At 38.6% G+C, this 27372-nt stretch overlaps 1 protein-coding gene across 1 annotated transcript in view; it reads right to left on the bottom strand.

The window, feature by feature from the left end:
• Nucleotides 1-27372, bottom strand: part of LOC133418510 (cartilage intermediate layer protein 1-like) — a 104660-nt gene that overhangs the window by 56197 nt on the left and 21091 nt on the right. The window lies entirely within an intron of this gene.

The raw sequence follows: 27372 nt of genomic DNA, 5'->3' as shown, positions 1-27372 counted from the left end.
GCTGTCAATATTGCTGTAGATGGTGGAGTCCGCACCACAACCTAACAATGACAGTACTGATGAGATCAATCTTATGAACAATAAAACTCAGACAGCCAATCAACATACAACATTCTCTTCTCCATGGTGCTAAAAAAGAGGGATAACTTCAAGACTGTGATTCAAGTTGTTTCTTTTATTAATGTTTTTTGAAGTAAGAACAGGATTTCAAAGAAAAATACGTAATTTTACTGTGTTTGGCATTTATTTCCACGTCTTTTTAATTAAGTTTAAGAAACACATCTGCTATGTCATCATTCATACAAAATGATATAGGGCATGGAATACTGGAATAAATATATATGAACAGGTGAAGCCTTATCCGAGACTCTCCCCCCTAGCGGGTGGAGGAGTGGAGTGGTACCAAATATGCTAATGTATAATTAGCTCTGATAGATTAGCTTTACCCAAATGAATTCCATAAATACTTGAACTACTTAGCCCTGTGCTGCTCTGATGACCTGCAGGGTGTAGCCCTGCTTTTCTCTCATCAACAGCTGGGATAGGCTCCAGCAAACCCCCAGTGACCCTTTGTAATAAGGGGATATAGATAATGCAAGGCTGGATGGATGGATGAAACTATTTATCAGAAATTAAGCCAAAATCCGGAAGCTTTGTGTGAAATCAAATTACACCAGTACGCAGTAACAACTTAAAGTAAAGTTAACTCTGTGAAGTTATCAGATGCTTTGTGATTAGCTCTGTTGTCTCACAGCAAGAAGGTTCCTGGTTCTTTTTTGCTGTATGATTATGTACATTAAAATGCTTTATACAGTATAAAGAATGCATATATTTGCTCTAATAAAGAATGAATGAGAAATACATTGTAAAGCATATTGTAGAACCTTAGAAAAGAATTCAGAGGTGATTATTAACTTACAATTCAGTTTAGGAAGAAAGTTTACTGGTAAGCTTGATCAGTTGTCTGTTTTTTTATTTTTAAAGTATTATTTGGCACAAATGACAGAAAGTTGAAAATTGTATAAGCTTTACGAAATACTGTTTTCTATCTTTGGCCTGCGACCGGTCCAGGATGTCCCCCTGCCTTTGAGCAGGGACAGGCTCCTGCAGACCTTCGTGACCCTGCGAAGGATAAAGCGGGTATAGAACACGGATGGATGGATGGACTTTTTCTATCTTCTTCCAGATCATTCCTGATGTGAAAAAGAAACGTCTCTACCACCAGATGGCACTCTAGTTCCATCTGTGATTTTGTTCTTTGCTGACACTCAAGTGTTCCACGTTGCTGCACAAAAACAAAGGAGTGTTGCAGCACATTTATTGTTAGAGGGGACTCTGTAAATGCGCTCGGCAGAACTTTTTTTTTTTCCAGTACCCTGCTGGAAGTCTATTTTTTTTATGTATTTACCCGTTCATTTATTTCCCAGTCTATACAAGCAGTCGGGCTGCAGGAGAAGCAGGCACTAAGCATTCTGTACCCAACACGAGTACAACCCCGTGCACAGTGGAGGTCAGTAAAGCTTGCAGCTATTTCCTTTCCACAGGATATTAGCACCTGCATATCTGTCCATCACAGGCCTCTCTTTTCAAATCAGGCTCTTCCTGTGAGCACCCAAACTCACCTTCTCCGCTTTATTGTTCATCTCTGATGTGTGACAGAGTGCAATCAAGAATGCGTCTGTGCTGACACATGATTGCTAGAGCCTCCCTGCTGGGCTGTTTCCTTCAGGATGTAGACATTTCTGTTTGGTTCTTCTCTTCTTCTCTGACCCCCCAGTCAAACATGTACATATTTACAGGCAGTGGAGTGATGGAGGAGACACTTTAAATTCAGGTGGAGGCTGAGCTTAATGGCTACATTGGAGGGAGCGTAATATCTGTTGATTTGTGTTTGGACAGAGAGCGTAGAGGTTATAAGAACATGGGAGGACTAGCAAGGAGGAATCACTGAGCGAGAAGGGTTAGATAGCCCTGTTGTTCCAGCTTTCAGATCCTAATGATAGATCCCAGATTTAAGAAGTTATGTGAGCAACATCTGGAATGTCAGACTGGCTGGAGGCTTGTGCAATTCTGTTTAGCATTAACTGTCAATTATTAATCCAGGAAAGCAATGACAGCGCCGAAATTAAGAGTCAAGCTTCTCTTTATCTCTTTTTTTTTTCTCTTCAGAACCAAAAGTGGGTCTATCCTCTTGTTTGTCATGTGAGGAAGAAAGAAAAGGGCCCCGGCGCTGGAGGCGGGAGGGTAAATATTTATTTTGTGGTCTCTCCGTTCATCTCCAGACCTCTGTGTGCCTCTTAAGAAAACTTTCGTCCGCATGGGAGCAATCAAAGCAAACAATTCCAATTGCTTCGTCTGGCTCGCCATGGACCCTCGCATGTTTGTTTGCTCAGACAGCCGCCATGACAGATGGAGGAACACTGGAAAGGAAGAAAACTGAAGAAGAGACGCAAAAAATATGAAAGAAGAAGTGGGAGGAGGAGGTCAGGATTTATGGAGGTTTCCCTCACAGATGGTGTGCTTCTCCTATTCCCCAAAGCTTTGCTTTCTCTAGATATGGATCCAACAGGTTTTATAAATAATTTTAGCATATGTTATAACCTGACTCGTCTTTATAGACTCCAATGACACAAGGCCAGACGGAATGAGTCATATTTTACTGTCAATGAAAACTTTATAACAGTAATTTAACTTACAAAGACTGTTGGCAGTCATTATGCTTAAAAAAAAGGCTTAAATAAGATATATTATTTCGAAATAAACAGCTTCTATTAAATGATGTGCAATATATTCGATATTTTCAGCGATCTTCATTGACCAACAGATTTCATAGTTTTAAGTTAATGCTGGACTGGCAATAGTCCATCTGTTTCTGTGTGTGTGTTTGCATCTAAAAACATTTGTGTGTGTGTGAGACGGCGTGTGCGTGGCTGTGTGCGTGGCTGTGTGCGTGAGACTTCCCTCCTCCCCTCAGCTCAAGCCCATTTTGTTGTGTGTTACAAGCGGAGGGGTTTGAAGGAGCAGATCAGACGATGCTGTAGAGGCTCACTGAGCAATGGGGTGAGATTAGCTCTCTCACAGAGGAATCAAACTGACCTGGGAGGCATGCCATCAGAAGGACAGATGGATGAGAACTATTGACCTGCTGACCTGCATCAGATTCTCACTAACTCATGCTAATTCACATGCAAATGGCTACAAATGCCTACTCTGACTTTTTTTGCTCAGCCTCTGCATCAATTCCTTCACGCTTTTCTGTCTTTTTACTGTTTACACTCAAACTCTGCAGTGCAAGCAGTGCATGTGCACAAGCATACAGTACATACATGCAGACACACATAAACACACACACACACGCTAAGAAACACATTCTCCCTTGTGGCGTGCCCTCATGGTGGTCGGTTGCACTTGTAAAGGCTTAATCTGTTAGTCCCACCTCCCTGGTTAAGGGAACAAAGAGCCCTCTCCCCTGACACAAAGGGAGCTCACACACCCCTACACATACGTCCGATTTCAGCCCCAGACGGACCACCCATTCTTGAAGACCATTGCCTCACACAGAGAGACACTGCAGCAGCGATTAATGCCAAGAGTGTTGAGCAACTCTACTCACCTCGTTCCGGGCATTAAAATCTCCTTTCCATTTTTGCCCAAGTAGGGTAGTTCACACACTCTTTGTTGAAACTTTATTTTTGTGGTAGAAAAGGGACACCATGAGGACTCACTTGCAGGCTTTGATCTTAAGGTTTGCAGGGATATGTGATCTCAGTGGTGGAAAGATTACGTTGTCTCGCAACTGACACTAAATATTTCAATTTTTCTTGAAGTAGATAAATTTGATATAAGCAACATATTAAAAAAATAAACATTTCCTATTGTATTCTTGAATGAATGTGTATTTTAAAGTATTTTTGAGAAGGTTGACGTAATTGGGAAGTTACAACCTATTTTCCAGTCTCTGTTAGTCTGATTTGTTCACAAAGTAAGCCAAAAAGTACTGTTGGGTGCTTATACTTAACTGAAATGTTTAGGAAAACATTACTAGAGCACAATTCTTCCAGTGTCTCACAAATGTATTCACCACCAACTTCTTTGCCCACATTCTGTAGCTAAAAAAACAGAGTGGGAGCACCATTGCAACATCACCCCCAGCTATAAACCTAATATAGGCCTATCAACGGTCATTTCTCTTCACTGTTTCTTCTGTCTGACATACGGTAAAAGAAAGGTATTTTTTGTAAATCTATATTTACAAAAATACAATTTGTTTTGCTTGAAAATCAGCCAGGTTTTCTTGGTGTTACTTTTTAAAGCACAGAATACCTGTTTAGTATCATAACAAAAATGTATCATAGTACAAGAAAATTCAAAAGAAAATACACCAACCAAGGTGGCCTTTAACATCTCAGAGATTTCCACATGAAGATGCTTTGACGCAAGCTGATATTTGAATAAATCGAAGATGCATCTATGGATGTATTTCAAGGTGCATCTTCAAACACAAGGACCTCAACTGAGGCATCAGGAGAAGGATGTACTTTGGTGTGAAATGAGAAAAATGAACCCTAGAACAAAAACAAAATACCCTGTAAAGATGCTGACTGAATGTGGGAGAACAGTATCATTATCCTCTGCAAAACAAATTCTTTACTAACGTGAGCTGAAAGGTAAGGCAGTGAGAGGAAGACACTGCTCCAAAATTTCCATAACAGAGCCAGATTACAGTTTGCAACTGCACATGGCAACAAAGATCTAAACTACTGGAGCCCTGTGGTCTGATGAGACTACAAATGAGCTGTTTGGACATAATGATCATTACTGTTTTTGGAGGAAAAGGTCTGCAGGCCTCAGAACACCACTCCCCCTGTGCGGCAGGCATTATCACTTTGAAGGCTGCTTTGCTGCAGGAGGGACTAGTTCACTTCACAAAGTAGGCAGACTCATGAGGAGAGGCGATTATAAGGATGCATTGAAGCGACATCTTAAAGCGTTTGCATGTAAGTGTCTTATCTGCAAGTCAAAGTGTCTTATGGATGACAACATGAGGATATTGGAGTGGTCATCACAAAGCCCTGGTGTCAATTCTATGGAAAATGTGTGGGCAACAATGAAAAGATCCTGACTCAAGCCTGACTCAGTTCCACCAGTTTTGTCAGGAGCACTGGGCCAGAACTCTAAGATATCGTAAGAAGCAATTGGAGGACTGCCCAAAACATCTGAGGCAAGTTAAACAGGCAGTTCTACCAAATGCTATCCAATAAGACAGGTCTCTCTTGTAAATTGCCTTATACCTTAAGTGCAATATTATACTTATCAGTCAAAATTCTGAAGATTAACTAATCAACACCATTTTCAAAACTGTCACTTCTTCCATATATTGATGGACTAATTTCTCTCGTCTCTAAATTACATTACATTTAGTAGACACTTTTATTTTCTAAGTATCTTGTAAGTGGGCAGATGAATTAATAATATATAAATTATATTTTTATTTTTTCAGATTTCTTATATACATAGACAGAGAGAATCTAAACTAAATGCAGTTAATTTTAGATGTCCGTGTGTTCTAATGATTGAAGCAACCTTCCCAGCAGAGACCCTGGTGTGCCTACAGACTGAATATTCTCCTGAGGATCCTGCTTGACTGGCTGAGTAACTGCATTTGTTTGAATTGAGCTTTCTTCGCGTTTACTCACAGCCTCTGTCGAGTTGCCTGCCAGATCTCTATAATCCACAAACAATTATCATATTTGCTTCAGCCGACAACTCAGGTTTTTGTTTACTGATTGAAAATTAACAATTTACACAGCTGCGTTTGTAGCGAACACCTTTCTTGTCTGGCATTGTGCCATCTGGAATAAGGACACGAAGGTTAACATTTGTTGAGGTTAAAAAAAATTCAAATAAAAAAAAAAATGAAGCACACATGAACAGATGAGTCATGCTCTAAATTGCGTATTTCAATTTTTCTTTTTACAAAATTTTAATGAATGTCATTGAATGACAAAATTTAGTAACTACGTTTTCTGTTTTGCAGTAATTTACAGTAAAACAATCATGTTAACATGACACCTTATGCTCATTACGAAAACGGGCGGGGTTAACAATTCCAAAAAATGGATCATAAAGGCCTTAGAGAGAAAATAAATGGTAAAACCCCCACCCGATAAAAAACTAAAGTCTTCCAAAGATATAAATATTTTTCATGTTTCTGGTTGTTGGAAAAATTTAGCAAGGATGTTAAATTTCACAAAGCTAAATCTGATGAATATCAAGTTCATCAACACTTGGTTGGTTGGTTTTTAAGTTTACTCACTCATTAAAACCACCCTGTAGCATTGGTATCAATGTTTTATGTTTCCTTGTCAAAGACTACACAAAACTATTTGGTGGAATTTTGTTAAACTTCATGGAGAGGGCATGCATGCAAAGGGGAAGATCTAGTAAAATTTTGTTGTGAATGCAGATCTCTTTCCCCACTCTGAAACTGCATTCTTTTAACAAATTAAAAAATATAAATAAAAAAATAAAAAAATCCTTGATTGGTATTTAAATGTTAATCAGCCTAAACTGAGCAATGCCTGCTTAAAATGTTCCACAAATCCATTACTTAAAGCAAATTGCTTCTAACAAACCAAATTAACCTCATAACTTCCTTTGTGGATATAAAATTTAAGTTATAGAGCACTGGTCTTGGCAAAAGATGCTTCATCTGAATGCTCTTCGCTTTCACTGAATGTTATTTTTCAAAAGTCTGAAACTTCTTCTGGATGCCTACTGTTTTTACACCACAGGATATGTTGCATTTTTAACTGCTGTAAGCTCTTTCGTGTCTCTTAAAGTTAAAAAAAACTATCTTTTCAGGTTGACATTGTTCGAGTCTGTCTGGCAAAAGCTCGGCTGTAAAAGAAATGTAAGCAAGATCTCCAATCAGATTGCGTAATTGCTGTGTAAGATATGTTCATCCACGGCACAAAATGTTACAGCTACACAATAAACCTTCTAAGATTGTATAATTGCATGCATTTCCCTAAAGCACCACATCTTCCATCTCACCATCTGATAACATGGATGTTTAACATTTCGCTACAGCTCACTACATAATGATGTCAAAGCTTGACATTGTTTCCCGACTCAGTAATGTATGTGTTAGATGTCTCACTGCATCTGTCACTAAGTTTACTTCGACTAGATGATAATGTGGACACATTGTTGATTTGGTCATAAAGATTGGTGAGAGGTATTAGTTACTGGCTTTTCTACTTTTCTTTCTCTCTTGTGTGATTAGAGTTACAAGTTAATTAAATAACATAGTTACGGTCTAAGTATTATCAAAATATACATCATTGTTGTTAGACATATTAATGCCTGAAAGTTTATGATTCCTGTCAGGTCACGTGGACGCAACTCAACATATGCTGTCTCTCAGTGTCTAACCAAGATTATATTTCAGCTTTTGCTTTCGTTTCATCATTGATCCTGGTATTACTCATACCTTTAAATGGATGTTTGAGTGAAGTTCATTTGAAAACCATTTGCCACCTACAGGCCAAAACAAACTGGAGATGAGTTTGCCAACGCTATTTGGCCAACCTTGAAAGGGAAAGGGAGCATTTGGATGTATCGGGCAACAGGCAAGAGATTGCCAGCTCTGTGGATGCTGCCAAGTCATATATCTGGGTGGAACTGTTTGGCATGCAGCTTTCCGTATCAACTAGCAGATCTGTTACTTAGGCTTTGAGATTATGTAAAAACATGCATTCACTCTGTTGGGCTGAGCTGCCACCATCCGACTTTTGGGTCAGAAGGAAGGAAGCATGGGGAGAAAGGGGAAAAACAGAGGAAAAAGCAAGGAATTACATCAATGCAGATTTAGAAAACTGAGCTAAAGAGTATCAGATCAAACCCCAGGAAAGCAAAGCAAAGCAGCTTTGCTATTCCACTGTAGTCCACTCTTTTACATTCTTCTTTTACAGTACGGCAACAAACAACTCACCCAAACTGACACTTTGACACTCATGTTGTTGCACATGAATGCACCAGGATGTCACAGATGTTTAGGAATTGATCTGAAAAAATCAATTTAAGATCCAGCATTTGAGACAGGTCATTTGAAGTGACCAGAAAATACTATAATTCTTCGCTTTCGTTGTTTTCTCCCTGGCTATTTCTTGGTGAATAAATATGCATCATTTGGATGAATTTAAAGCTTTCTCGTGAGAAATGTTGAAAACTTCTTTGAACATAGTTGAAATCTAAATAATGAGGAATTTCTGGTGAATATTGGTATAAAAAAAAACATTCCTTTACATTAAAGTGTTAATTTGAGTAGACTATCTGTGGTGCCCACCAGCTCAAAACGTGCACTGCCTTTATTTGAACGATAGTGTGAAGTTAAGTCAAATGGACGGCTCCAGCCTTTTAAACTCACTGCTAAGAACAGAGCTGCAAAGACGTGGTTGAAAAAGGAGATGCTGTAACATGTCTCTGGTATTTTGCCTAAATAAATAACAATAATAATAAATAATATAAATAATGATATACATAAATAAATAATAATAATTAAAAAAAAAACTAGAATTCCACAACAGGACTCCTCAAATACTGCATGGAAAATAAAAAAAGTTTGTATTATTTTTTTTAAATATAAACCTGACAGCATAGAAAAAAATGAAAAATCCTTACAAAAATCATTAAAGCACCCCATCAGCTGCCTTTTGGGAGGCAGAGTTTTGTAGGCTAAAGCTCCAATTATGGCTTTGCCCTGCATGAACCAATGAAAAGACTGAAAAACAGAAGCAGACACAATTCCATCTCTACTGTACATTTAGGATCTGTTGGATATATTGACAGTTTATCATTGAAACATACGCAAAACCCAGGAAGAAAGAATGATACAAATAAATCCCGTGGATATATATGAGTTGTGTAATTCTTTTTTTTGCTCTCACTCTTTTTTCTCTTTTCTTGCAAGAGAATATTTGCAAAGAATTACATCACTGGTTAGAACTTGTTTGTACCTCTAGTTTAATTTCTCTACTGTCCCGAGTGCTATGAATAAGCCCTTGGTAAAATTCCCATCCTAAGCATAATGGGCAGACATTGAATGACAGGGAAGAAACTGTGAATCTTTGGTCTCTTTTCCTCCATTGTGTATGGTAATTATTTTTTCTGTTGCGTCGATGAAGTATGAACAGTGTGCACAGCCGCAACTCTCAGGCTGAAAACATACTGTATGTCTGCAAAGCGCTATATGGACTCATACAGATTATAAATTGAAGCCAGAAATGAGATGAGATCCTTATCAGCTTCATTATGAAGGTGATAAGTGTAGAAATGTCCAGGAGATATGGATCCCAGCCACTAGACCAGTAACTATAGACACCCTAATCCCTCAAGATTATGAGTAATCTTTGTTCATATGCCTAAAAACCTAGCGGTGTAACAATCTATGGTAGCGATCACAACTTGTCGACATGGCTCTGTAACCCTGAGCTTATTGTTGCAATACGTCTAAGCAAGTGTATTTATTCAAACCCCAATCATGTCTTTTAAACATACAGTAGCATCCGAGTATCGGAGCAAAGTAGAAAGTTGAAAGTTTGTTGGGTCTCATACTCTCTGGTATGTCAGCGAGTGGACGATGAACATCCTGGACCCCTACTGCTCATTAACTTTCAAATAGACGGTGTCAAACATACACAGTCATACAGAAATCATGGAGAGATAGTAAGAGTTTAAACCTCACTGTCATCATGCAGAGAGGAGGGAAGTGTATCAATTTTGTAGCATGGAAGATACAATCTCTGTACTTACTAAGGCATACGAGCCAGGAAAGTTTTTACATTGCAAGTAGCTATTCTAAGTTGCTCATTTTCTTTTTTTTTATTTATTTATTTATTTTTTTAATGGTATTTGTATTCTCCTGCTTCCACTTAGGGCTAAACATGTACATAACCAATCCATTTTTACCTCTGTGGATACTGAAATGAAATGGAAATCTGGCCATATGGACTTTAAGTAAGATGGCAAACATATTTCCCATGATGCCAGCACGTGAATTACATTTGTGTTTAGTATGACGCTGCAGGAAAGATTCACAGTTCTGTGGATAAACAAAGATTTTAAATAGACAGCTGGCAAGGATTCATGCTGTTTACCATGACTTCCATCCCACACGCACCGATTCTTGGCTGAGTTTGCACCCTGAGAGATTGCAAGATTGATTGTAGAGGCAGGCTCGTGTGGGTGTCTCATGTAAATACATGCCCGTCTTCTTCCTCATTATAGCCATTTCTGTATCCAAACCAATAAACCACTCTTTCTTGGATCGCAGGGTATTATTTTCTGACCCAAAAGCAGTATTTCCATGCATTTTCGTATTGCATTCTGGGGTAAAATTAGGTGACATCGACGTCCCAATGGCTTCTGAGTATGTCTGAGGCACATGAGCTCGAGGACCACACAGCTGAGAAGAAGAAAAAAAATGAGCATCTCATCTAAATGTGGTTCTTTTTTCCCATGACTTCTATAGCTCTTTGCAAATGTCAGTGTATACATTCTCAAAAATATGTTTACTACTTTTTCAAATGGTGTATTTAATTTCTGCTGGGAGCTGAAGCAAAATCAACTTACAGCTACTTTGACACAGGGAAGGCATGATTTAAGATCTGTAACCTAATTATGGAGCTCGTTGAAGGGTTCAAACGTCCTTTTAAAAATATGTTCTTTGTCTTTAATTTGGGTACAGACATACCTCATTTAGAAGATTCTGGTCACTTGTTTGGCAAGTCGTTGGCCACTGTAAGAAGCAGCCAAAGGTCTTTTTATTCCCACTGCAATCGGCCCAATCCATCATAACACGTCTGTCATTGTGCATGCTTATTGGTTCGTCATACATTTTTAGCATCAATACTGTTTGGCAGTGGTGACTAAAGAGAAAGAATCACATAGTGTTGATGTCAGCAACGCATTCTCCCTGAAGGACATACTGTATGCAACACCTGATCTGGTGGACAGTTTATTTTTATGAGGTGGAAAAAAGCTGTTTCACAGGTTAGTAATTTTAATGCACTTGTAAAATGCTCCTCATGCCTCTTGTCAAAGACATAAAAATTATGTTTGCCACCACTTTTACTATCATGCAAAGAGATGATTTCTTTTTAAGTTTACAAACGCTTGTGACCATGAAGGGAATTTTAATCCTCATAGCTGATTTAATCTACCTCGACAACACGTTGCAGACCCAAAAGAAAATCCGGTGTGTGTGTGTGTGTACATTAAATGAAACCGTCTAATATTCTGATTTCACATTTTCATTTAAAAAAAAAAAAAGGTTTCACTGAAAGCTCTGTCTAATCTAAGGTGGCTTATTGCCATATTTGATTGACTTTCAGTTGAATAAACAGTGCTTCTTCAGCTAACAGAATAATGCTGACACCACTGCACCACAAGCATAGGTGTGATTGAGGCCAGCATCAGCTTTGTCAGCTGTAAGCTGGGCGGTGTGTGTGTATGTGTGTGTTCCAGTGATTTATTCAGCTCCCCTGCCGAACGCCATGTAGTGGCTCAACACCCTGCTGCTTGCAATGACAGGCTCCATAGCAATCTGCCAGACACACAGCAGGACAAGACAAGCTCCCAGCTTCTGTTCTGTCTCTGGACCTGCACATCAGCCTATTACATTTTTCCTCCCCAACATTATCATCTTTCTCTGTCTCTCCCAATGATGAAGAACCTTCATCTTTTTTAAATGAACATTGCAGAGTTGCAGTGTCGCACTATTTTTAGCAACAAGATAGTCGGGTAGGAGTTCTAAATGTTGAAACCAGTCAAAAACTACAAAGTACATGGCAGTTTTCATAAATATTAAACATAATGAATCAAAGATGCATGACTTGATTAACATTTTGTATTTTCAGGACGTATTTGGAGATAACTCAGCTGTTTTTCAGCTTTTTTCTTAAACAATGTGTAACAGAGTAGAAACCATATGTTTATCTGTTTCTAATGTTTGATCGAACACTTTCACCCATAAATACTTGGGCTCTATGTCTTGATGTTACTATCATTCATCTTTTGAGGAAAAAAATACATATGTGGGAATATAAAGAGGATATACTGATGGATGAAAAAAAAAAACAAGATTTAAAGGCTGTCGGTGTTGATTTCTTTTTCTTTGTCCAGACAACACACACAATACATTCATCTTTTTGACCGTATGAGTGTTGCCATGGAAAACATTTCACCGGCACTTTGCTACGGCTCTATGTATTTCCTGTTCCCTTCTCCCTCCACTCAGCCAGCTATCACTCTCCAACGACAGATCAATCACCACAACCATATGTGGTGATGTCATCTTCTTTGAGGGGTGAGAGGGAGGGGCCTGCCATGTCCATCTGCTCTGGAACATTCCACCGCTTTAACATTTGCATGGCTGTCAGACAGACAACGAAACCCCATTTCTTTTCCCCTACCAGTGAACAGAGGGGGATTCGTCTGGAGTGGAACAAATGTGTTCTCTTAACAAATCTCTTACATAGAATACACCATTATGTCTTCATACGCACTGCATGTGTTCCTCTTAACTCCAATCACATGGGAAGTCCCATTAAATTAATCAAAGAGCTCCAAAAAACACAATTCTTACACCTCATCTTTTTCTACACGTGCCATGGGGAAATTGTCGACATTAAACTACTCACCACCTGTTAACCGCCATGTAAATATTCATTTGCAGTTGGGGGGAGCATTTCAGCCACTGACCTGCATGGAAGTGGCTGGTCCGGTTAATCAACCGGGTGACAAGTCCGTGCAAAGGCATCAACAAAAGGTTAGTCAGCTTATGAAATGTAAATGCTGTCTTACCAGAGAAAAACAAGACACGAAAGGGGTGTTACCCCACAGATTTGCATTGGATATGGAAATAGCTATGACTGCTGTTGTTGTTGCGTCTATTGTTATGTTAGTTGCCTATATATAAAGACAAGGAAAATAGCATATTTACATGTGCCCACATTGTACATGTGCTCAAACAAAAGTCATTGCTGATAATTAGGATCATTACTTTCCACTGAGATTAAATTCTCATGTGGAAGCGTTTACCCAAAAAGGTGAATTAAAATGTAAATTGGAGCCATATTTGCTGTAGTGCCGCCATATGTTCAGTCTGCCTGGTGAAAGGGGCAGAATACAAGGATTTTTTTTTTTTGTTTTTAAGAAGTTTGCTATTTGGATCTGAAAGTGTTCTCTTAAAGGTAAGAAACAAATTAAGTACAATTAACTGTAATGTAATTACTAATTCTAGGCCCCAGTATTTGTCAGTATTTACTCAATGTTTTTTGTTTTGTTTTACTTTTTTTCTTATGTCTTTTTAAACTCCCAACACAAAGACATCTGCGCTTTTTCAAATCTGGGTGGAGATATAACTTATCATGTATTTATTCATTGTAGCAGCTTCAAAAGTAACAAGTAACTTTACAGTTGCCAGTATCAGGTGCAACAAGTGAGTATTTTTATTTTTTTTTTACTGTTATAAAAAAACTACACAAATTACACACAATTTAAATTTTATAGTTTTGTTTTTTCACTATTGATTGATTCAGTGTGTTCTCGGAAAACTGACGGTGTCTAAGGAGTGCGTTTGAAGCCCAGGTTTGAGAACTTTGGTCTTCCCCATCTCCCCACAGTTAATCAGTGGGCAGAAGGAAAGAGCTCACCGACCTCAGTTACCACAAGCTAGCTAATTAGGTTCATCTTAGCTCATGCTAACCTATGATGTTAACTAATGTTATCTTATTTTAGTACTTTATATTAAAATGACCTATAATTACTCTTGCTATGCTGCCCTAGACAATTAAAGGATTATCTTATCGTACCATAATTATTCTAATTAAATCTATAGGTCCATCCTCGTTCACATTTCACTACCAGAACAGCACCTGAAATGACGACCGGCTGAAGCTTAGTAGATGATCGTCAACTCCAGTATTCGCTTTTGGCTGCAGTTCCAACCAGAGCTCTGGTCAAGACCCACTGGAACTCCAGCTTTAGAAAATGAACGAATAAATGCATAGATAATTTGTATAAATTTGTGGTTTTATGTCATTTAAACTGATTGCGTTCCTGGATCCATAGGTACAGCAGCCGTGGATCAAGAAATTATTTTGGTTTTACAAAATCAAAGCGTCAAAACCAAAGTATCCTTACTTCTGGATGGTTAAGCCAAGCGCCAACCATCTAACCTCCAGGTCGAGTCTCATGCAGGTCCTCGACTAGACAATACGCTGGCTGCAAAACTAAGTCAATCTCCATTGACTCTCATGTTAAAATGTCCAACTTTAGAAGTGAAAAAAACACAAACCAAAAAAATCACTTTTGTCTCAATTGTTTGTGGGGGGTGTTTCTTTTTGTACCACGCAAAGGGAATTTATATAAAGCATTACATTTATTTCTAATGTAGTTCAGCTAATGGCTAGCTGTTATCACTTCCTCATCCGTAACTGTCATGCTACCGCGCTTAGCAGAGCAACCAGCCGTATTAACCCAGTGTCAACTACACGCGTGATTAAACTTTTTATTTTGCAGTCAGCGTGTCAAACCATATATTCCACAGTAAACATCTGCCGGCAGCTCTGGAGATATTTTGGCAGGGATCTGCTGAACAGGAGCTGATGGCCAAAGCTAACTTTGATTGACATATGGAGGGAAGGAGAATCCCTTCGGCTTCAGAACCGCTCTTTAAAAAAAAACAAAAAACAATGGGTCACGTGACTAAATGCTTCGTCCATTGTTTTTTTTTTCAATCTACAGGTGAAACGTGAAGGGCACTGAAAATTGACCCACTTTTGGAACCAGGCACTATAGTGGTCGTTTGAGGAACTGCATATTGTTGTACTTTTAAACTACCTTCAAAGAGGAGGAGAAGAGGCTTCCCCTTGCATAAAATGAAACAGATGCTTAGTCCAAAAGATGAAAAAAAAAACAAAAAGAAAACAGGGGGTGGACTTGCATAAGTGCTTGTTTTGTGTTAAATGTTTATGTTAACACAAACAACAGCTAATACAGGATTTACCGTATTTTTCAGACCATTATGCGCAATATCAATGAACGGGTCTATTTTCACACATAAGGAGCACCGGGTTTTATTATTATGTTATGATAAAACATATATAAAGCGAAACAAAACAGTCTGGTAAGTTGAACTTTATTCAACTCGTTCAAAATAAGACAGAATATTGTTCAGTTGTAACTAATACAGAAAAAGACTAATTTTTCTCACTCAAATACACATCATTACATTTTAAATAATTCATCTTCCACAAATCTCCCAATAAAGAGTGGAGGAGGTAAGCGTAGTACTGTTCACTGATTGGTTCATCATTGCCAGTGATAGTGGACACCTAAAGTTATAGATTTTAAAATTAGGTTTATTCTAAAAACCTAAAGTTGGCTTGACATCTAATTATAGTAAGGTAACACTGACTATATGTTGGATGATGGATGCTTCCTAGCACTACATATTTAGTTATCTAACGTTGTCTGACGTTGCAACCCTATCCAACCAAGGACCGACTTTAATGTGTCAGCTGGAAAATGGTCCGACAATCAATCAAGCAGACCGGCTTCGTCGCTACCAAAGTCGCACTAAAACATTTTGACAGATTTTTGAGCGCAGTGAACCACATAAAATTGGTTCGAGGTCAGTAAGCAGAACAAGAATTCATACATAAGTGATTATAGGGCGCACTGCCAGTTTGGGGGGAAATTTAAGAATTTTAAGGGTGCCTTGTATGCAAAAAATACGGTACAGTGATGTGTTACTTTATGCCCTCATATGTAAATACTTTCTATTACACACTATTAACTAGACAAGTGTTTATTGGCAAGCTCTTAAAGAACCATAACTATCGTGTGGGCGAGCATGACTAGGAGTATTAAAAGGCAATACCCAGATGTTATCATATAAAAATAATGTTTTAACTGCTTACACTGCTTTTTAACTGCTTACACAGATGGCAATTTAAATTATACTCATAGCTTTGCAGCTCAATTATAGTGTTGTCACTTAAAAGAAATAAAAGTGTTCACTTGTACAGAGAGACAAAAACACTTGTTTTGTTTAACTAATACGCTTTTCCTTTAGCATAATTCACAAATCTCTTTTGGATCTCTTTAATAGGGCTGTAATTTTTTGTTTTTGTAAATCAGTTTTCTGGTTCTTTCTTTGTAATTGTCTGAATGCTGACCCCAACCATGATCTATACCTCACAAAATCTGATGTTTTCTGTTTTTACGAATGCAGTGTTGTCTGCACACATAATCAAGCCATAAAGGAAAGAAATCCCAGCAGTGCTGCCTCTCCAAAATGCTGCTGCAAATTCACCAAAACATTATCTGTCTGTAATAAGCTAATTATTATAATTCCTCAATGCTGCAGTCCCAGTTGTCACAACACTGTGTTGTGAGGTCAAAACAGAGGGAATAATTCTGACTAATTGTTGTCTAATTATGTTAATCAATATGAACTTGTAAAATGCTTGGATGGCATTGGTGAATACACTCATCAGGAGCTAAAAGATATTTAAATTGGCAGCTAATCACATCATACAACCTGTGATTTAAGCAAAAATTAAAAATCACGTAAGTGGGATTTAAATATTTTCACAATCTCTTTCTGTAGTCCTTGTGATGTAACTGTCTAGACACAAAGACATCTAAAACCTGTGGATGTGGCTCCAAAACTTTCCAGTGTCTCATGTGCTCCACCTCCTGTTCTGCACCCAGCTCAATTCGTTAGGGGTAGGAAGTAATGAGCCATGACCACAAGGTGTTTTCTATTGTGGTTTGTAAATCAATACTACATTAAAAGGGACTGCTTTTATGTCTCTCAAAACTCTCCAGCTCAGGTTTTACGGTCTCAGTGGTGTTTAGAAGCTCTAGCTAACCTCTTTTCTAAAGCTGTAAGCTGCACAGATGAAAAAGATTGCTGGAACTTTTCACAGATTTTATTTCACTTTGTGCACCTGGATACGATCGACCAGCAGAGACATCACAGAGGAAGAAGAGTCTCGATGTTTGTGTTTTGATATCTTTTCCATTTGCATGCTCTATCCCCCTTTTTTCTCTTGTGTTTCCTTGAGAAATGTCTGACTCTGCCCCGATCCAGGGGTCCTGCCCCGATCATTTTTTTTCTTCGGCCTTTCAGGGATGAGACCACATCTGTCTCTGGTCACTATTTACACGCTCTTTCACCATAAAGTACTCCGAGTCACACATGTACCCCAAGACAAACACACACACATCCTCCTTCTATCTCATGCCTAATTCAAACCTGCCTTATGAGTCCCCTGACAGATCCACACAAAGTCAGCTCAGCACATGCACACAGACATTCAATCACTGGAAAACGGCGCAGGACACATATAAATCCATCTTGTAAAGCATCTTCCAGACTGTTCCCAATGTGAATGAGATGTCCCAAAGCCTTGTGCTGTTATCTGGCCCCCTCAAAGGCAAGAATGTGATCTATGATCCCTAATTGTTGTAGTGGGAGGTTTTATAAGCACATTGTGCAAACATTAAAAGAACAAATAAATCCCACAATAAATCCTCACATTTTGTCTTATTTCTTTGATTGCAACTGTGGCGTCTTCTGGATGCAGGATCTGGATAACTACCCTTTGAAAATAAGCCTCATTACAAGTCAACATAACCTAGATTTATTTTGTATTAAAAGGATGCACAGCGATCATCAAATGGGATGCATCGAAAATTATTCCCTTACAAACTTCCAAGTGTGATCTGACCTCAGTCTGAATGGTTGTCATTTACTCTCCTTCTTTATGCTGCCATGTGGGTATAGAATATAACTCAAGATCAAGTTTGGCCAGTCTTGGCAGGTCTGGTGTCCGTGTCTTGTCTCCACAGTAGCTGGTTAGCCATGTCTGACATCTGTGGCTCCCTGCTGTCAGAGTGCATGCCAGGCTGAATAATATACCAGGGTGACTCTGTTACCAAAGATATATGCTGCTCTGCTCTGCCTCTTCTCATTTCTGGGCCTCTATTGTGTTGCAAACATTTCCTGAATACACTTGAAAACGCTGCTCTGAAGCGAAATTTTAATAACGCTGACTGTTGTCACTTAAAGGAACAATAAATGCTTTGCAATATTAAAGAAAAGCTTTGCATTATCACCCAGACTTGTGATTGTTTTATCTTTGAAGCCAGAATAAAACAATTCAAATCTCCGTCTCAAGAAGGATGCAGGTTCACACTTGGGGAAGCTGCAGAATTAGGTGAACAGACATTCTTCAGGATTGCATAAGTTTAAATCCATTGTAGTATTATTATTATTATTATTATTATTATTATTATTATTATTATTATTATTATTATTATTATTATTAGTAGTAGTAGTAGTAGTAGTAGTAGTAGTAGTAGTATTATTTTGGTATTGTCTATTACATTTTACTCTGGAGATCAAAGTTCCCATCCCTGGCGAGCCGTCTATGAGATCATCAACTTTGTTTTTACTTGAAATCACAGTAGGCCCAAGGAAAAAGTCTAGTTTGATTCAAGAATCAAAACTAGCTCTTGAAATTATCATTCTCTTTTTGCTGAGAAACGTTGACATGACGTGTATCAGTAGTCACTTCAACATAGAGTTTGCATTAAAAAGACGGGCAGGAGATCTATCCTTTTTTCCACCTGCATTCTCCAGCTGCTTTTCCACACTGGTCACATACAGGCAGAATATTGCCTCCCATTTCTTTCACAAAAATGGTCTCTTAACCATCTTCAAGCCCACGGCTAGCAGCAAGTCCCAAATCTTTCTCGTCTCTGATTCACAGCCTCTACATGAAGCATGCTGACAGGCACTACCTGTGTTGCATAAAGCAGAAAATAAATGCTGGGATAAATTACATTTTTGATTCTTCAGGAGCACACACAACATTTGCTGGCTGTCTCTGCTGGCATTGGCAGCATTTCTGCTGCTGCAGACGAGAGACAAGTTTAAGCAGATGGTGCTTCTCAACTATAGAAAACAAAGCAACACGGTTCATCGCGAGACGTGCTCCTGGTTGACAAACTCTGTTCCCATTCACACATCACTCATTTCACCTTTCTATCTGTTACTATCTCTCAGAGACCGAATCAAATGTTATGCTGCTCATCCTTTACCCACCCCACACAGCTCAAAAAGGCCGAATAAGAGCACTACAGAGGCAGAACAAGCTGGCTGTGTGAGCGAGACAAGTGACGTTGAGGTCAACAAATGGTTTCTAGAAGCGTTACAGGAAACTTAAGCTGTGGTCAGTGGGTTGAACTCTTCTCGGTTGTACGAGCAATGCTTAATTATATTTGCAGCACAGCTGCAGATTCGCTTTTTAGCTTCAATCTTACCCAAAGCTAATCCTGTGATTGAACGTGAAGCCAAATGTTTTTAAGGAGCTGGAGAAGAAACAGAATCACTCACTTTTAACAGCTGGTCAAATAAAGGACCTCAAATGAATATAATAATATTTCACCATATCTTTGATTTTTGAATAATCAGTAGGTGCAGGCTTTTGGTTTCTTTCCCCTGTTGACTGGAATTAAGAGGAGTGAAGCCTTTGAGAATCAGCCATTGGCCGTTTATCAAAGCTCAATCCATGTCTTATGTTCAGCCAGAAGAGAGTATTAGAATAAGCAGAATTTGAATAATAATACATTTGTATAGATTAACTTGAATTATGAGTGGACAAAAATATATTACACTTTTAAGGATGTACATCTATTGAAATGAAGTTCTATTTCCAGTCATTCACAAAGCGATTGTTCTTCCCTGAATTCATTCTTGCAGATCAGAACAACATTTTGGCCATCCGTCTTTAGTGATAGTCTACACCAAACCAGAGGTGCGAGTGCTTTACACTGTACCATGCCATGGTGGATCTTTGCCAGCGTGGAAGAATCATTTTCCACCCTTCCCTCCCGCACAGGCTCCTGACCCCTAGCTGACCTGTGGGCCAGCTCCATGGGTGTTAATGTTCGCTCTCGCCAGGGTCCAACAGCATCTTTATTTTATGACACAGTTGAAGGGATCTCAGAAGAGAGGGCGGCCTCAACTCATTAGCCCCCAAACACATAAGAAACGAGGCTACTGAACTGTAAATGCCTTTTTCTTGTCTCATCTTTAGGCGTGTAGTTTAACAACACCGAAATTGAACACCATTATGAATGCACCAATGAGGCTTTAAAGTTTTAAAAAAAATATTCTTACCAGAATTTATAGTACTTTTAAGATTGCTTAAAAACTTTTCTTAAAACTGATTTTCTCATTTCCTCTCTAGATTTCAGCATAACAATAGTGCAGAATTAAAACCAGCATGTACTTTTAGCTTGTAAATGTGGCTTAGTTGATTTCAATACAATTTAAATCCCTATTTTTTTGTCAGATGGGAAATTTGGTTAGCAAGCAAGGCTTAAAAACAACAACAAGCCGCTGCATTTTATAATATGCAAACATGCAACATAAACAGTGGGGAATGCTGAGGTATGCAAGAGTGCTATTTTGCATTTTCTGTCATGCTGGGATAGAAAACTAAGAGCAAAAAAAAAGAAACATGAGAAATTTCAAGGTTGATATAAGTTGACTGCATTCTTTTCTTTTATGCAAGGATTAACATTAGATTTCCACTTGTGGTTAAATGTTTGCGTAAATGCACATTTGCATTTGTTTGAACACAAATGTTAGAATGTGTGTCTGCATGTGCAGCAGCGCTGTGCACGCATCACTCAGGAGAGAATCCGTTGGCCCTATTTCCTATTCCGCTCAATTTCAGCAAGAATCTCAGTAATCCCACTGAAGAGCTGCAGTTCTCCCACAGTGACATCCCATAATGGCACTAACGGCAAAGTGGTGGGCACCCAGTTACGACTCCCAGGATCTATTCGATGCACGTTCCTCAATCCCCCAACCTGTCTGTATGCAAACAGAGCCCCCTCGGAGGAGAACACTGATCTGGCAGCCTTTCACTGAGTCCTGTGTAGACATATTTAATGCCTCAATAACCACTGCTCAAGACAGAGTGATGAACGCCAGGGGCTTTCATTACCATGGGAAGTTTTTTCTCTGCATCTCTGTGTGTGTGTCTGTGTGTCACAGAGACCGAGAATCCTAAATATGTACCTAAAAAAAGATGTAACTAAATAACTGAGGAACATAAGCCTTTTTTCCCACCTGCCTTTCTTTCATTCTGTCTGTATTTTTTTAAATTATTTTATTTTATGTAAATAGCACTTCCTCTTCAAGCATGTGGCTTACTGATTTAACACAACCAGCCCACTTATAATCAGTCTTTCAGCACTGCAAATTTATTTTATGCTTAGCATTTTACAGCTTGCACACTGAATGACAGAAACATGTTCAGGATCACATTAAACTGTAATTAACCATTTCAAAAGACATTTTTGGAATTATTACTGCAATCACCTGGATAACAACAGAAGCAGTTGGATCTAAATAGTTTTGGACAAATTAAAAAACAAAAACATTTAAAATATTATTACTGATTAAAAGGTAACAAAGGCACAACATCTTCAGCAGCACAGATGTTATTTTTCTTTCTCTTTAAACACATAAAATATGAATTTTTGTGCAAATGAAATTTAATTAACCTTACAAAAGCACAGCTCTAGCACAAAATACATGTTTGTGTAACGTATTTCATAACATCAAGGATATTTTCTATTATTGTTTAATTGTAAAATGGGCTAAATTAAATTATAAAATGATATGCTGGCACCATTATTTACAGATGCAACTTTTGCCTCTTTTTGTTGAGATGACAGCTCTGTTTAATGACAAATATAATCAAATTCAAATGAAGTAATCCTTAACAACAGAGAATTATCAAATAAGCCTAATTCATGTTAAAGCTTCTTTTCATCATTTTTTTTTTTCTATTTCTGTCATAATTTTATTACTCCATCGGAACTTGTTCTAGCCTGGATTCTGGGGTCCATTTGGAAAGATAAAAAAGTCACTGATTTAAAAAGACAGAAAAAAAGAAATACCACTATTTAAGAAGATGCTTTAAAAAAACAACTTAGCACAGCCTCGTTCCCCGGTGACATCGGTGTTGGGGAAGTACAAAAGTTCAGGATAAATCCAAACAGAATTCTGTAGCAGCGTCACTCTAATATTGTCAGACGTTGAAGCAGATAAGGATGGATGCAAACAGTCGAGAGAAATATAGTGGGAAACCATTTCTCTTCTTGGACAAATTGGGCTGTTTTCCTAATTTATGTCACAAAGAAAGCTGTCAACCTTTAGACGCACATCAGTGGGCTGTTTCTGTTTTCCTCCCACTTTTCTTCCCACTTTCCCCAGACACTCATCACCCAGAGAAGACCAAGAGTTCACGCAAAGATCAATGTGTCTGCACAGGAAACTGTGCAATGTTAATCACAACTTTAATTTGGGCTGAATTAGCATTTTGATGAACTTGCAGGGTTGACTCTTGTACTCTAAGCACCTTCAAAACGCAGCTCGTACAGAGGAAATGGCAGTGTGGTTAATTAACACTCACACACAGCAGATGGGCTCAGTGAAGGGCCTGGCAGAAGAAACACAGAGAGAAAGAGTTTCTGTTCAACAACAACAAAAAAAGCCACTGTTGATGGGAAAAAGGAAAAAAGAATAAAATTTGCAACCAACTGTCTTTAAATTCAGAAACAAGGAGCACTATACAGCATTTCGGTGTTTGTAGGAAAGAGCACAAAGAGTCAGTAATAGCTTACAAACGACACAACTGGCACACCTTGGTCAAACATGAAGCCTGTTTACATATGCCCAACCGTTTCAATCTCTGAGCACAGAGTGTAACTCAACATGGTGCCCGAGTCTCATTGCCTTTCACTTACTCTGGGAAATCTTTTACTAACAAAATTACAAATGTTTTTTTTTCCTTTCTTTCTTTTCATTCAAACATCTTATTATTGCATTGTTTACTCTTTTATGTCTCATCCAGTTGTCTCATTTGATAACATTAATCAAGTTGTCTGTATCTGTAATGGGAAATATAAGATCACCATGATGTCTTAATGGCTATAAGAGGGAAGCATGAGCAAAGGGAGCATAGACATAAGAAAAAAAATAATTTTTGTAATAATAGGAAAATAAACTAGGTATGTAAATATACTTGCATGAGTTGGAAAATAATTAAGTTTCTCCTCTTTAATTATTTGTGAAATGACATCTGCAAGAGCAACATTTTATTGCAGCTGTTGAATATAGGATTTCAGCTGCAGGAGACAAACCTGGACTGCAGGCAGACCCGTCAAGCACGTACTGGGTCTGTGAAGCTTTGCTGATCCAAAACATGTTGCATGATATCTGGGATTGTCTTTCTGAAATAACCACTAACCTTCATTAAAATTGTTGCCTTCCTTCTGACGGCAAATGCATTCAAAATTCCAACATATGTCCTCTTGCATACCTTCAAATATATGTCATGAACCACCACGGATGCCAACTTTTGCACCGGTCACTGATTAAAACTTTGATTCTTTCATTTTTGCCCAAAAACATGGACTCGTCTGACCACAGAACATAATTCCTCTTAAGAGCCCCTGCTTTTTCAGTATTTCAGTACAGAGTTAATATATGACTTCCAATTCCAATTCTGGTTTCTGATTAAAACAAATAATTGATTTTATTCAGTGGATGAAGCGTTAGAAATGTGTTTAATCAAAATTGACATAACATGTTTTATATTAAATTGTGTGGAACTAATATACATACACAACCAGAGAGACCAACACACTTATCAATGCCTAGGCAACAAAACAATTACTTAGATGAGTTAAATTCAGACTTATTTAAAGATGGTTGAACATTTCAACATTGGTTCATTTGTGAACCAACTTTCCAACTTTGGTGATTTCATCGTCTTTTTTGTTTCTTTTTTGTAACGTTGGTTGAAGTAAAGGCCTCGACCATCGTATGAACCAGCAAACATCCACATTTGGTGGTAGATGGAGCGGTTCAGACACATATCAGTGAACCTGTGTCAGGAGAACCAAGACTAGACTGTGCAAAACTAATGTTTTCTTGGAAACTTTCAGTTTTTGACTTCATATTCATTCATGTTGTGTTTACTTTGCTAACTGACTGCTTTGTTAGGTGTGATAACTATATTGACAGGGATGGAGAAAGACTGTGGATAAGGTTGAAACACAAGCATTGTTCCTCTCCATGTTCTTCTCAAGGTCTTACAAAATCCATCGCAGACTCCGTAAATAAAGATATTTCATGTTTTGTCTCGTGAACTTAGTGTTATTGTCCCTATGCATCCATTTGTACGTTTTAGGCCTGAAGCACATGATGAAAACGAGTTGGGACAAGGGCAATTTATGTACGGTAATTAAATTTAATTAATTAAATGTATTTTAAGCTGATCTGTAATGATTTATCATGAAAGCAGTATCCATGAAAAGTGGAATACATATATGATGAGGAAATATCTCCCATTTATGAACAAATATGATAGAATAATATTTGAAATGTAATAATCAGTGTTTCCGCAAAGAAAAACTAAAAAAGGATTTGCATATTTCCTCTTTTACAGTGCCTAACATCATCACACAATTCAAAGAATCTGGAGGAATTTAGTGTGTAAAACAGTGAAGTGTGCGATCCCAGAGCTGGACACCTGTGATCTTTGATCTCTCATATGGTGCTGCATCAGAAACCCTCTTTCATCAATAGCTGACATAACCACATGCACAACAGATTACTGAAACCTCTTTGTCAAGCTCTAAAATTTGGCGTTTCCTTCATAAATGCCACTTCAACCTGTGCAAAAATGGAGGCCTGACGTTAACCTTATCCAAAGGTGGAGTTGTTGACGTCTCTGGCCTCCGAAGCATCTGGGATGGACCGTCGCACAGGTGTTGTATGGTCAAAACAAGTAATGTACCAAATCTAACTTGGAAGAAATAGACATCATGTGCTGAAGATCAAAAACAAAAAAAATATCCATATTGCTATCAACACGTCTAAATTCAGGGTCTGTGGGGTTGTAAGAGTCTCATTGTTAAAAAGGTTTACTCTTGCGTCGTGGCAACATTCATGCAGAAAAGAAATGGGACTGCATTTCTAACCCTGTGACAACTATAGTATCACTTTGACACTACAGGTCACATTTAACCATCCGCACAGCACTCTCTGGCTCTGAAGAAATCTGCACGCCACAAATGCACTGCATAAACGCTTTGGAGTGCGTTTTTTCTGTCCGACACACAATCACAGACAGATGAATCTATCAGAAGCAATCCAGTCTTTTTCAAGGACATTTTGAAATGTGGACTGCAGGACCAGAAATCAAACCACCAACGTTCTGGTGGGCAGATGACTGCTTTACCTCCTCAGTCAGAGCTGTCCTATCACAAAGTGCATCGAGAACTGATCTGAAAGCAGTCCCGAGCTCTCCTCATAACAGTTGAAGAGAACTTTAAAAGGCTATGTATTTGAGTTTGGATTCATTTTTTTCTGAGCCAGAACTGACCATATTTAGAAGAGTGTTCAGCTTACAACCACTGACTTAATTTGGGCGTACTTGTATTTCCCTTTAACTTTTATGTTTATGCAAATTCTTTTTCCATCAGGGAAAGAAAAATACATTCTGGGTGATCTGAACATTCAACGGTTATTGAATGATATTCTATCTTAGTGAATAAAAACTGAGGCCAATCTAGTTGTGTCTCAGCTACGAGTCGTTGCTTCACATGAGCGCATTTTCTTGGACTATTGACCGGCCCTGGAACCGTTTCAGGTTAACAGAAGCACCAAAGGATAGATTTCCATGGCTTACTACTGTACATCACCAACGTCCTTATAACAGCTGATTAAAAGAGCTGAAGCACCATCTTCTTCAATCAGCACAACTGACACTCTGACTCCTTCCTTTCTTCTCATTGATGCCTTTTACTTGAAACTTTTATCTAAATAACCTTCACCGAACCTTCTTTTGATTTTTTTTTTCTTTTTCATGCTGGGGGACATTTTCAGACCTGGCCTCCCAGGGAGAAGCATGATTTGTAAAAACACAATAAAAATGGAAAAATGAGGGAGAGGGTGGTGGTGTAGCAGGGGTTGAAGGGACAGCAAAGCGAGCTCCCCCGTCGTGATGGCCTGTGGTGGCGCATTAGCAGGATGTCCAGGCAGAGTAAATCTTCCACCAGCCGCTCAGATCTCATGCTCTGAGAGAACTTCCGAATCCTGGACAGGCTGTTAGTCACTGCAGAGGCCATTAATGAAAGGATGCTGCTTCAAGCTTGATCTAAAGGGACTGCATCCTTTTCAAACATTGTCTGCAAGAATGTTTTGCAGATTTTGATCTCAAAATGTGACAAGAGTATTAAAAAAAAAATTAAATTCATTTTTTTTCCCTGCAAAAGAGGAAGTGAAAAAAATAGAGCAGGTATATGGTTCCAATGTAAGGATTTGATGCATTTTGGGTCAAAACTGAGGAATACAGAAACACGTTGCTTAGTTTGAAGGGAAAACCTGAGAGCAGCACCATTCCCGCCTGTGTCTGATGGCTAATTCAATGTTTTTTTATCTGCCATAAATTAGGAAATGATAGAAAAGTGTAGCCTTTAAGGGCTGATTTTGACTCTGACAAAAGCCTAGGTAGACACAAGTCCCTCTGTGGTGAAGCCCCACCCATGCCCACGGACAAAAGGAAGAAGATAGATATATTTATTCCCAGGCAGCTGAAGAGTTTCCAATTAAGGCAGGATGCAGCATCAATTTAAGCGCTAATTATTTGCGTAATGAGCTCACCGTCATGCGTCCGCGCCCCCGACATGGAGCCCGCTACTCTAACCACCTCCTACCTCCACCTCCACACGCCTCTCTCCTCCAGCTCCCCCATCTCCCCCTTCACCCCTTTCGTCCATCTGAGCGCCGGCAGCTAATTAAAAAACTACATGCGCCACGGCGGTTTCATCTGATTCTCGCCATGGAAATGAAGCCTCGTGTAAACGCGTCCTGACAGACGGAAGACCACTGCTCCAGCTCTGGAAGCGTGGCGTTGCTCCCCGGGCCAAGGGCAAACTGAGGCACTTGTCTGAAAAGAAAGAAGAAGGAAAAAAAAAATAACTCTAAAATAACTTGAGACAAAACGGGTTAACTTGACAAAGTTGTGAATTTGATGAAAGGGTGAATCAAAATTCTCGTGGTCCATTTGTGTTCAGGTGGAAAATAATTCCGCCTCTTGATTTTCAATTCAAATTTAAATAAAGCACAAGGACAAAACCTACTACACTATAGCTTGAAGGAGATGTGAACCTGCAGGTTTTTTTTTTATTTTAAATTTTATT

The sequence above is a fragment of the Cololabis saira genome, chromosome 18, assembly GCF_033807715.1.
Source record: "Cololabis saira isolate AMF1-May2022 chromosome 18, fColSai1.1, whole genome shotgun sequence".
NCBI classification, from domain to species: Eukaryota; Metazoa; Chordata; class Actinopteri; order Beloniformes; family Belonidae; genus Cololabis; species Cololabis saira.
This window is presented reverse-complemented; position numbering and strand designations above follow the sequence as displayed.